Source organism: Stegodyphus dumicola, chromosome 10 (genome assembly GCF_044657685.1).
Source record: "Stegodyphus dumicola isolate Sdum_Otavi_A_Nest chromosome 10, ASM4465768v1".
Classification (NCBI taxonomy): Eukaryota; Metazoa; Arthropoda; class Arachnida; order Araneae; family Eresidae; genus Stegodyphus; species Stegodyphus dumicola.
In genome coordinates this window covers 83,479,468-83,492,549 of record NC_140777.1, presented here as the reverse complement: position 1 = coordinate 83,492,549, position 13,082 = coordinate 83,479,468, and the positions used below count along the sequence as shown (strand labels likewise).

Genomic DNA, 13,082 nt, shown 5'->3' with positions numbered 1-13,082 from the left:
TAAAGCATATAAAATTTAGTTTAAATTGCATCAATTTATACAATCGTCAAGGACGACATATGTAAGCAAATAACTGAAATATAATTTTATATTCTATATAATTGTATAAATGAATGTAGTGTCATACGATTTATTGATACGACATTTATTTACTAACAAAAATACTGGTAAAGTATTGATGATATAAAAATATGACAAAAATTATAGCATTGGTGAAAATCGTCTTTTTTTTAGATAGCGATCGCGAATTTTTGAACTGTTTCTTAATTAACAATAGCTAATATATTTAACTACATGGAAGTTGAAGAGATATTAGTCTGTAATTGCTTTAATTTTATGTACGAACAGGAAATAAAATTTCAGTTTCTGGTTTACTTTTGGCAACGAAAATTTAGGCGATAACTTGCCCTAAATTGTGAAGATCCGTGTAATAAGAATTAGCTCAAAATACTCTTAAAAGCTGCAATGAAAAACAACAATATAAATGAAATTCAGGTAAACGAATTTCACATTTTTATCTGAAATGTATATTGCTTGCTGTTTATATGATCTGAATTTTAACACTGATAAAGAAGGAATGGATCAAGTTATATCGCTACTCTGGAGAATTACTGAAGAATTGTTTTCTCCTTTATTGGTTGTGCTAGGCATTCCTTGGAAAAAAAAACTTATTTTTAAACATGACAGTATTTAATTATTAAGAAGCGTATTTAATTAAAAGTAAATTTGTTGAGTAGTTAAATACGGATTTTTAGTTTCATAAGTTTCATTTCCACACTCCCCCTTATCTTTGTGAGCATTTATATCTTTGTTTCCATTTATATGTTTCCTACCGCTTCTGTAGGTTAATTAAATTATTTTAATATCTTTTATTATATGAGCATACCTTTCCTCATATTACTTTTATAAGAAAATTTATTTTAAGTTCTTCATTGGACTGAAACAGTGGTCCCAAGAGTTAACGCAAGAAAATTAAAAAAAGAAAATACTTAAAATAACACATCATTTCTGAAGATGATTCAAAGCTATCAAAAATGTGCTTATTTAAAATCCTAATATGAATTTTTTTTCCTTCCCATTCAATTTTAAGTACTTAATTTTAGGCAACTGTAATGAATAACTTGGTAAGTATAAATTACGATCTTTGAACCTTCAAAATCATGTTCATATGAGGTTGAATCTCCTTTATACTTCCTTGTACCTTCCTAGTAAAGGAAGTATAAAAATCACGAAAAATTTCGGGTGTGATATTTCAACGAAAATATCCATTTTGACAGCTATCTAATGCAATTTAACGATGTTTTTGCCTGACATCTATACGTAAGGGTAGAATAAAGAACTATTTTTCTTAAAATGGATTCAGAATAGATGTTTTTCTTTACAAATGTTCCTTCTCCCTGATGAAGGGGCATCGAAGTTGATTGAATTCCTCTTCTGTTTGTTCCTTTTTCTTTAAATTTCATTAATTTTTTTTAGAATCGGAGCATTAATTGTTTAAAAGTTTTGATTTTTTTATTTGTTAAATTCTTTGTTGCATTCATAGGATTATTTGAAATTTATTAATTATGAATTCCAAAATTTTTTGTCTTTGTGAAACATTCGTTCTAAATTTCGTTCTATATATATAAATATATATTTATAATATATATATATATATATATCCACTCTGTTACTCAGCTTGGTGAGCTCAGTTTTTAAAATTTTTATATGTTGGTAACTTGTGCATTTTTTGCTTTAAAAGGGATTGAATTTTGTTGTTATTATCTTCCGGTTAAGATTTCTATGCCTTTAATTAATCTGCATGCAATAGTTGTAAAATTATCAACAATTTAAAAGTTGTTAAAGCACGAATAAACCTAATAGAGCACCCATTTTTTTTTTTTTTTTTTTTTTTTTTTTTTTTTACATTTGGAACTTAGCAGAATAATGTATTAAGTCAGTTTCTGCACTTCGGTGTCTTTTTGCCAAGTGGGACCAAAAGTAAACTTTCAGGTTTCTGTACCAAAAAACGCTCCTTCTTGCGCACTGGTTGAATTGCTTGTTTTTGCGCAGAAACTCTAATTTTAGTTATAAAAAATTTTTTAACTGTTTTAATTGTAATTTGTGTTTTATGTTTTTCTACATTTTTACATTTTAATTAAGATGTTTTGAGTTTTTATCTATTTTTGCCTTGCCGCGAAGTGAAAACTGAATTAATTGAATAAGAAATATATCTCTAATGAAATTCGCGGAAATAAGTTTAAATGAAATGCAGCAAAAATGTGTATAATTTAATAGGCCGTACAAGGAATTCATGTGGTTTCCACATTAGACTTTTTTTTTTTTTTCATTGTAGTTATCAGACTGGTAGGAATTAAGAACTCAGTATAGACTGTATTTTTCAGATATTTGTGATGTTAAAAACATTCGCTTAATCAACTCTGCATCCACGTATTTGTATTATGGATACAAAATGCCAGGATATCACTTGGCGAACAATTTAAGGAATCCATTTAAAGAAGTTTCTCTTCATAGACTGAGGTTGAAGAAGCATATCAGAGTATACTAAAAATATTCATGTCATTAAATGAACTTCTTCGCTGGGAAGATTAACACTTATGAGAGGTAATGTTATAATCTTTTGTTAAAGCAATAAAAGAAAGAAGAAAGAAAATAAGAAATAAGAAAATAAAAAATGAACAACGTTATATAAAACAAATTAATTATTCTCATTATAAGAATAAAATGTTTCTGTGCGGTTACTATAGCGTGTGAATTAATTGTGATAAAGTGATGTTATTGATAATTTATGTACATGCCTCCATATATAATGATAATAATAAAATGGATAGGAAATATCCCCTCTTTTAGCAGAAATGACCTCCAGAATGCGTTTAGTCATGGACCTTTACTAGTCTTTTATCATGAAATCGCTATGAAATTTAAGTCTGACGAATTTCCAGGCCAATTTAGCACAATAATTTCATTTGCCAAAGTGAATCTTCTGACAGATTTCAAGTAATGCTGAAATGTCCCTGCAAAGTTTCTCAAAACGGCACATCTTACGTTTTAAAACTTCTTTATACTTCGATGAATTCATCATCCTATGAATAGGAACTAAACTGGCAGTGCAGGGAAAATAATCTCAAAATATTGTTGCGAAATGCCTAGCTGCTGTAAGATAGCTTCTCCACAAAACAGGTTTAGGGCTGCCAGAAAGTTGCAAGGAAAGACAGAGTCGCCAGATTTGGCGACATAACTGACGATATGAAACAGAAGGAGATAGAACATTCTAGAACGAATTCTTAGTGGTTTGCTCTAGAATGTTCTCGAACGTAGGTCAAGCTTCTGACTTCTGGGTATATATATAAATATATATCTTGCCTGTATGCAGAGTAGGAAAGTATGTTGAGTTCGGTAGTAGTATGTTGAATTCAGTAGTAAAGTCTTTAGTTCAGAGATTAGCTCGAGAGCGATCGACCGAGTCGGGAGCTGTACTTTAGTGCTATGGCGTGAAGCTCTCTTCTCCGTTTGAGCCTGATAACCTGTCGGCTGTGTTGCTGATTATTTCAGTGCGTTTGTCGTAGTTTTTCGACGGCTGTAAACGTGTCTTTGGAACTGTCCTGTATAATACTTTCGAATAAATTGTGTTTTATTCTTCGTCAACTGTTATCGTCAATTACTCTAAATCCACATACTCGTAAAACGCAACAACTTTTGTTTTTTGTGGGTATTCAATGGTTTGTTGGATATGTTGAAGTTTTATTGATTCACCTTGCTTCGTCAACAACGTTAGGCGTGTAACCATGAACACATAAATGAGTCTCATCGCTGGAAATGACCATTTTATAGTTATTTATGATTCAAGATTTGTAAGTTTTTGGCCACAGTAACCGATTTTAGTTCATTTAACGTGTCAAAAGTTGTTTATTAATCGGCTTTCTCGTCTTCTGACTAACTGTGAGAAGACTACGTTGCGCCATTTGAAGGATGAGTATCAATACCAGTAGACAATGGATATCTTTTAAAGTATTTGCCAGATTTTATTAGATCAAAGCACTATTTCAGGTAGGAATCGATCAGATTTTGGAGTTGTTTTTCTTTTCCTTTTGCCTTTCGTTTCTGAAGAAAATAACCGTGCTTCATTGTGTGTCCTCAGAATTCGAGAAATGCTCAATTTTCCAACACCAAGCCTCGGAAGCAATATTTTTTACAGTCATGAATGTATGTTTGTTACGTGCAGTAATCCTGTTCTCTTTCTAGGCATTATATTCATTTTTACTACACTAAAATGAATGAATGCAAAACGTATTTAAAACGTATTCAAAAGTACTTCCTCTTTTGACAGAAACAAGCGCAAAACTGTTCAATAATCCTAATTTGTTTTCTAAACGAGTTCTAAGTAGTTGAAAGCAGATATGAAAGCAAATAAAGCGGTTTTAAGAGAATTACTGGCAACCAACTTAAAATTCTGTGGGAAAAAAGCATCTTTGGCCTACTTAATTTGCAATGTGTAGTATAAAGATAAACAGGCTATTATTTGAAACTAATTTTTTTTCTGGGGGGAAGCAGGTTAATAAAAGCGTGAGATTTTCTTCTGCTTTTATTTTTAATGAATATGATTTTGATTTGTTGTTGAAAGCAAACGGTCTATTATCTATCTAGTGTAATCAAATTTTCAAATGTTCTGTAAAGTTTAGAACAAAAGAGCAAAACTTTTCTGATTGAAATTTGTTATTACAAAATTTGTTATTAATTTCTGATTGAAATATGTTAAAATTATACGAATGCGAAATGAAATAAAACCTATAACTATTATTTTGCACATATAAGTTATCAATATTAATTTTAGAATACCTGAGTGTCTATAAATTTATATTTAAGTTAATTCTAGATGTAATTTATAGGAAAATAAGTTGCGTTAATTTGTACCTGTGGTTAATGTGTTTCAAGAGTTATCACGATTAAATGAAGCCCCGGATAACAGGTGATGTATGTACAGAGTTAATCAGCGAATAAGCCCTGATTTCAAAATTAAATATCTCTACAACAAAGATCGATAGAATTATGCGGTAAACTGTACGTTTATTAGCAAAACTGTGAAAATGGTGTACAAAAGTTTATAAAATTTAGTTATGAAACTCGCTAACAGATGGCGCTCTAATCGCAATGACCTATCAATAGCCTTTAAAATGTGCTTCGAAATCGGAAGTGATCTGTACAACTGTTTGCTAGTGAAAAGAGGCTAGCGTAGAAAGTGAAATAATGTATTCCATTGAACAACGTGTACTCTGGTTCTGGAATTTTACCGATTAGAACACAGTCCTACGGCAACACGTCGCAGTTTCCAAACAGATTCAGTGTTCCAGTTGGACCCGATGCGAAAACCATTCGCATGCTCTTCGCAAAATTCGAATGGACTGGCAGCGTGGCTGATGATTGAAAGGGAAATGTTGGGCCTAAGCAAAACTGTAGTCACTCCTGAAAATGCAGCCAAAGTTTCTGGATTTGTTCAGCAAAATTCTAGGAAAAGCATCCGATGGATTGCATCAGAGACAGTTTTGAAGTACACGAACACACAAAAAATACTTAAAAATAGCCTACTGCTGTTTCCATACAAAAAAAAAAAAAAAAAAAAAAAAAAAAAAAAAAAATCATCAGGCCATAACTCATGAAAGCTGTATAACAAAGGGTTGACTTTGCGAATCAGATTCTAACAATGATCGACAACGACAGATTTGATATAACATGCATCTGGTTCACAGATGAGGCACATTTTCATTTGAATGGAATCGTTAATAAACAAAACTGAAGATTTTGGGGTACCGAAAATCCTCATTTGTGTGAAGAAAAAGCACTGCATTCGCCTAAAGTTATGGCATGGGCTACGGTATGCGCCAGAGGCATTATCGGACCCTTTTTCGTACGAGAAACGATAACTACTGAACGTTACGTTACAATTTTGGAACAATTTGTCAGCACTCAACTAGCGTTGGAGAATCGACCAGGTATCGACTGGTTCCTGCAAGATGGGGCTCGACCACATCGAACAAATAAAGTTTTTCCCTTTTTTCATGAATACTTTGGGAATAGAGTAATTGCGTTAGATTATCCTCAATTTACTGACACAGGAATAGCTTGGCCTCCATATTCTCCCGATCTGAGTCCTTGTGACTTCCTTGTGACGCTGTCTACCGAAACAATCCCGATACTCTAGGTGAGCTTGAATCGTTGATTGGTGTTGCATGTGATTCCATTTCCGTCGAGACATTGCAAGACGTGATGTCAAATTTCATTGCTTGTTTACGCCATCTCATTGTTTCGAACGGTGAACATTTTCAAAAATTGTATTTTGATTGCAAAGGCTGCTTCACTTTATTCTATTAATTAATTTTTTTACTCATTTCAGAGAAAGAGTTTTCAGTGCACAGCGCCATCTCTTAAATTTTCTAAACTTTTGTACACCATTTTTACAGTTTTGCTAATAAATGTACAGTTTACCGCATAATTCTATCGATTTTTGTTGGAGAGATATTTAATTTTGAAATCAGGGCTTATTCGCTGACTTGCTCGCTCTATCGTACGCTATGGAAATTTCCTGTTATGTTTTTACCACCAATCCTCGAATTCCATATCACAGATTATGTTCTTACTGCATTAATATAATATTAACAAGACATAGTGCACAATAAAAATTAAGCTTTATTTAGGAACTTCGCGCACACTGCCCGACAGCCTGCCTGTTTCGCTCTGCTCGCTACTCGTAAGAAACTTATCCTCTAGGGTTGCCACACTTATCGGAGGGCGCAAGGCGCGCTCCTTATCGCCATCACCACAGAGTTTCCCCCCAGTTCCTTTAATGGCTATTCAAAGGAACGACATAGGTTATGAAATTATCTCAGAGTATCCGTGCTGTCGGGTATTTTTTTTATGATTACAAAATTAGAATATAAAATTAGAAAAGATCAAAATGCAATTCAATATATAACAAGGTATTGACACATATAATAAACATGAAATAACAAGAAATATGTTAAGATATGAATTTTAAAAAAGTGTTTTAAATTGTTATGTAAGAAGCAAGTTTCTTAGGGAAGTGAACATATCTTCCCGATCTGGTGACAGTTTGTGTCTTAGAGAGTTCGTTTGCAGATTTATTCTGCTGAACTGTCTTTAAGTCTTTATTTGTTTTTAGTTCAGGCAAATTAGAGTCCGAAAGCAAATAGGCTGGTTTCACACGGTCTATAGACACAGTAGATTTCAGACCGTTAATATCAATTGTGAAAGTTTTGTCCGTTCTAGAAAGAACTTTATGCGGACCTGTATATGGTTGGCACGGAGGTGGCTTTACTCGATCGACACGTAAGTATACATGCGTACACGACTTTAAGGTAGCACTTACGTAACATTTTTCTTGGCAATGTGCAGATGTTGCTATTGGATTCAACTGTTGCATTCTATGCCGAAGATTCGTGATAAATTGTGTGTCATACGGAGATATCTTAGATGACGTTATCATATCACTAGGCAGCTTGAGAGTTGTGCCGTACACCAGTTCAGCACAAGATGACTGTAGATCTTCCTTTACGGTTGTCCGAATACCAAGCATAACAACTGGTAGTGTTTCAGTCCAGTTATGGGTCTCGTGAGCCTTGAGAGAAGATTTTAAATGTCGATGAAATCGTTCAACAATGCCGTTTGACATTGGATGATAGGCTGTTGTTGTGATTCTGTTCGTACCCAAAATGCGCGTGAATTCTGCAAAAAGTGCGGATCTCATTTGAGAACCTTGGTCTGTTGTTATGATCGATGGGCAGCCAAAACGAGATATCCAACAGTTGAAGATGGCTCTGCAAATGGTTTCCGTTTTCATATCCGGGATGGGAATGGCTTCAGGCCATCTGGAGAATCTATCTATTAGAGTCAAAAGGTACACGTTGCCTTCTGATGGAGGTAACGGTCCGACGATATCCATATGGATTTCTGAAAAACGTGCATCAGGAAGAGAGAATGTGCCCAGTGGTGCTTTAGTATGCCTAGTAATTTTCGATTTTTGGCAAGATTCACAGGATTTCACCCAATTTTTGATATGACGTTTCATATCGGGCCATACATAACGAGAACAAATAAGCTTCGTAGTAGCTGCAATTCCTGGATGTGACAGATTATGCAGATGATTAAAGATGAGTCTGCGAAAGGAATTCGGAACAAATGGACGAGGAATGTCTGTTGATATGTCACAAAGAATATTACCATCAGAATATTGGCACGGTTTAAATTCCAGTTTCAAAGATGATGTGTTGTTTTTGAGAAGGTCTTGTACCTCCGGATCATGCCGTTGAGCTTCCGAAAATTTTTTAAAATCCAAAAATGGAGATTTTGTTATGGAATCAATTTCGATTCTTGAAAGAGCGTCAGCAACGACGTTTTTTGAACCTTGCACATGCCTAATATCAGTAGAGTACTGAGAAATAAAATCTAAATGGCGCAATTGTCGAGGTGAACATTTATGAGGGTTCTGTTTAAAAGCGTATATTAACGGTTTTTGATCCGTATAAATTATAAAATTTCTGCCCTCTAACATGTGTCGGAATTTCTTAATTGCAGAATAAATAGAAAATAATTCCCTATCGTACGCGGACCATTTCTGTTGACTTTTACTGAGTTTCATAGAGAAAAATGCTATAGGTTCCCATGTTTGTTGAGACAACTGCATAAGTGTGCCGCCGATTGCGACGTCTGAGGCATCTACCCAGATGCTTAGCTGGGCTCCGGGAATAGGGTGTCTCAAAAGGGTAGCCTGAGCAATGGCATTTTTGGCAGCAATAAAGGCTTGTTCAGCATTCTCGTTCCAATTTAATTGTGGGGATGAATCCTGAACACGAGAACGAGATTTCTTTTTATTAATATAGCCTTCTAACAATTTTATTAAAGGAGAAAGAATATGTGCTGTTTTAGGTATGAAACATCTATAAAAGTTAAACATGCCTAAAAATCGGCGAAGCTGAGTGAGAGTGATAGGTTGAGGAAAATCTAAAATACATTTGACTTTGTCAGGAAGAGGTTCAATTCCGTTTTCACTAAGGTGAAAACCTAAGAAATCAATAGATGTTTGACCAAAGGTGCATTTTGAAACATTTATGCAAAGTCCATATTCCTGAAGTTTGGAAAATAAAGCTTTCAAATGCCTGCAATGTTCCTCAGAATCTTTAGAGGCTATGAGCAAGTCATCAACAAAAGCGTAAACGCCTTCTAAATCCCGCGTGACTTCATCTATAAAACGTTGAAAAGTCGCAGATGCATTGCATAAGCCGAATTGCATACGGATACTTTCGAATAAACCGAATGGTGTGCATATGGCGGTTTTGTGGATGTCGGCTGGGTTAATTGGTATTTGATGGTATGCCTTAATCAGGTCGACATGACTAAAAATTTTAGTACCGTGCAATGCAGCAGTAAAATCGGCTAAACATGGAATAGGGTATTTGTCTTTTATTGTTTGAGCGTTCAATGCTCGATAATCTCCTACAGGTCTCCATTCCAGACTTCCCTTTTTTGGAACCATGTGAAGTGGGGATGCATAATTGCTGCTCGAAGGTCTCAAATGCCCCAATTGCATCATAGTTTGAAATTCTTGTTTTGCTATTTTTAAGCGATCTGGAGCTAACCGACGAGGTTTTGCAACCACAGGTGGACCTTTAGTTATGATATAATGAACGGTGTTATGTTTAACAGGTTGGTTAGGATCTGGTAATCTAGTAACTGAAGGAAATTCTTTTAAAATTTTGTGATATGGTGTATCACTAAATACAGTTTTTACTGAATAAATGCTTGCATTTTTTACGCAACCGACGGTTTTAAAATGCGTTTTTAAATCTTTGAGACATTTGTTTCTGAGATCAGGCACCAATTCAAAGAAATGGAGAAAATCTGCTCCAAGAATGGGTGTACTAACATTTGCTATAAGAAAAGTCCATGTAAACTGTCGTCTTAATTTGAAATCCAAAGAAAGTGTTTTTTGACCATAAACATGAATAGTAGAAGAATTAGCAGCGAAAAGTGTTTGTTGGGACGAATTCCGTTTTTGAGAATTATTTGCTGGAAGTAAGGACACGTCAGAGCCGGTATCGACCAAGAATGAAAGGTTTGTTCTACGGTCACGTACGAACAGGCAACGTGAAACTTGAGGCAAAGAATAAGTCGCCTCTATTCTTTGCTGGTTTCGTTTCCCTGCCATGAACAAGGTTTTGTACATTTGTCATCTCTACACTTTTTCCCAAAACGTCTATGATACCAGCAAACAGAATAAAATAATCTCTCCTTTTGGAATTGCTTCTTTCCTTATTGCGATCTCCGCGATTTGGCGAGCGACCACGAGAAAGAGAAATGCGATCAATACGTTTGTTTAATTTTTCTATTTGTTTAAATAATTTATGCTCAAGAGACTGATCGACTGTGCGAGAAACGGCACAAGTCCCTGGGGTTGGATTTACTTCTAAAATTCTGTCGGCAATTTCTGCAGCTTTATCTACAGTTAAATTGGAAACCGCTGCCAAAATAGACTGAACAGTCGAAGGCAAACGTTGAAGGAATAATTCTAACATTAAGTTATCAGGAACATTTAAAGATTCTGCTCGACGTTTCATATTTCTAAGCAAATCGGAAGGTTTTCGAGAATCTAATTCTTCTCCAGATAATAATTGGCGAATTTCTTGCTGAGAAGATTCTCCTGAACGATTTATTAACTCAGTTTTAAGCTTTGCATATGGATCAATAGGGTCTGGTTTCATAAGTAAATCCCGTACTAGTGATGCGATATCTGGAGGAAGATGAGAAACTACATAATTATATTTAGTAATGGATTCTGTGATAGGTTTGGGGGTGGCAAGAGCAAAAGTACTTTCACACATAATAAACCATAAAGATGGGTCTGATCGGTTATAAACCGGAATTTGGACGGCATGAACATCAGACATTGTGCAAGGTTTTTAAGCCAAAATAAAAGCAAAAATTTAACTAAAGAAAATTAAATTAAATGATAAGTAGAAAACAGAATTATAAAATGTTCTATAATTAGTACTCATCTGTGATTCGGAGGATGAAAACCGATGTAATCCATTACTTCTGGTTTGGAGATCTTGAGTGATGGCTTGTAGTCAAAACCGAAAGTGCTTGAGAACTGTTCATACGATTTAACACAGTCCGGGTTACCATTATGGAAATTTCCTGTTATGTTTTTACCACCAATCCTCGAATTCCATATCACAGATTATGTTCTTACTGCATTAATATAATATTAACAAGACATAGTGCACAATAAAAATTAAGCTTTATTTAGGAACTTCGCGCACACTGCCCGACAGCCTGCCTGTTTCGCTCTGCTCGCTACTCGTAAGAAACTTCTCCTCTAGGGTTGCCACACTTATCGGAGGGCGCAAGGCACGCTCCTTATCGCCATCACCACAACGCCAAATATAAGATTTTTAAACATTTGAATCTAATCCCAAAGAGAAATTGAAGCAATGAAAAATGCTAAATTGCTTAATATTATGTTTCGTTAAATGGACCGGCAGTAAAATATATGTCATAGCTTCTATTAAAACTCCTCATAAGCAGAGAAACTGTGGTCATAGCCATGTATGCTTGTTTGTGATCGTGACGAAGACTGTCGTGAGAATATAGTACTGGATGCTTTAGACAGCTATATTTAAGAATGTTATGTGCGTTGTGATTTCTTTGTAAAAGCTGTAGACACACAGTTAGTGGATATGAAGTACTCATTGAATATTTTAAATTTGTTATAAACATTATGCCGGCCGGCAATGCTTTGAGAAGAAAACTGTTTACATATGGCAAAATTCTGAGTATCGTAGATGTATGCACTATTTTATTTACACTCACTTTCAATAAAATACATTTTCAGACTGATTTAGAATTTTCACGCAACTAAAAATCTTTAAAATTAGCTGAAAGTACGAGTATTAAAGGATAGTAAAAAACAAAGCAAGTCACAAATTTCTCGAAGTCCAGTTATCATGAAAATGTTTTAGAATGCAATCTATACCAGGAAATATATCTATAAATCCCGAGGAATCCCGCTGACAAGCGACTTGACTTGAAGCACCCTGTCTGCGTGGAAAGGTCCAGATTTCAGAGACAATACAACAGTGAGCAAACTTTCCAAGCATGAATACAAATATGTTTATTGGAGAAGTCAAACAACAAGAATCAGCGTAATATTTCTAAACATTGCAGTATTAGTTTCGAAGTTTAAATACAGAACCTTATTCCTCGGCTGCCTAAGTGCAAATGGACGAGATACGATAAGATAAGAATGGCTGGAAAAAAGTTAAGCTACTGGCGCCATCTATTGATGAAACAAGAAAACTAAAACGTAATTTCCTTAACGACTGAAGATAAAGATGGATTGGGATTAGGGTCGTTAACTAGAACAGAAAGATTTTTTTAGAATGTGAAACGCCTCTGGAAAATATAACTCACCAATGAAAGATGTTTTTTGAATAATTTTGAATGCAGAAAATTGGAAAGTGTAATTTTCTGAACAGTGTTATGTTTCCATTTTCCTAACATATGCCTTATGTTCTTTAACGCAAAAATTTAAGGAACGCTTAGTTTGAGCAATGTAAATCAAACCACATTGCAAGGAACCCTGGAATTCATATCCAGAATGGGGTCCTTAAGTATGGAACAGAGAATTTTTTTGATTTTAACCTAAATAGATATCTTCGTTTAATTTCACAAAATCCCTTAGTAATAGAATAGGGAAAATTTCTAAATACTGGTAGTTTGTCTTGGTTAAGTTCCCGACGGAAGGGATGCGCTTTCATAAATATTTTGGGAGTTTCCTTATGCGCAGCATAAATTGAATAGGAGCGAATTCGTCTAGGAAAGTCTTATGGAATATCTTTTAATGTAGATAGCCATGTCATATTGCGCGTAATTAATCAGATAATGAACTGACTATTCATTTTTATATACTTACCATGAATATTTTCAAAACTACCGATTTAAAACAGAAGTTAAATAATGTAGTACATGTATTTTGAGCAGATAAAAATCTATTTGCATAGGACTGATCTCTT

The 13,082-nt window shown here is 34.5% G+C and overlaps 1 protein-coding gene across 1 annotated transcript in view; it reads left to right on the top strand.

The window, feature by feature from the left end:
- LOC146995008 (uncharacterized) overlaps nucleotides 1-13,082 on the top strand; it is a 216,132-nt gene that overhangs the window by 34,696 nt on the left and 168,354 nt on the right. The window lies entirely within an intron of this gene.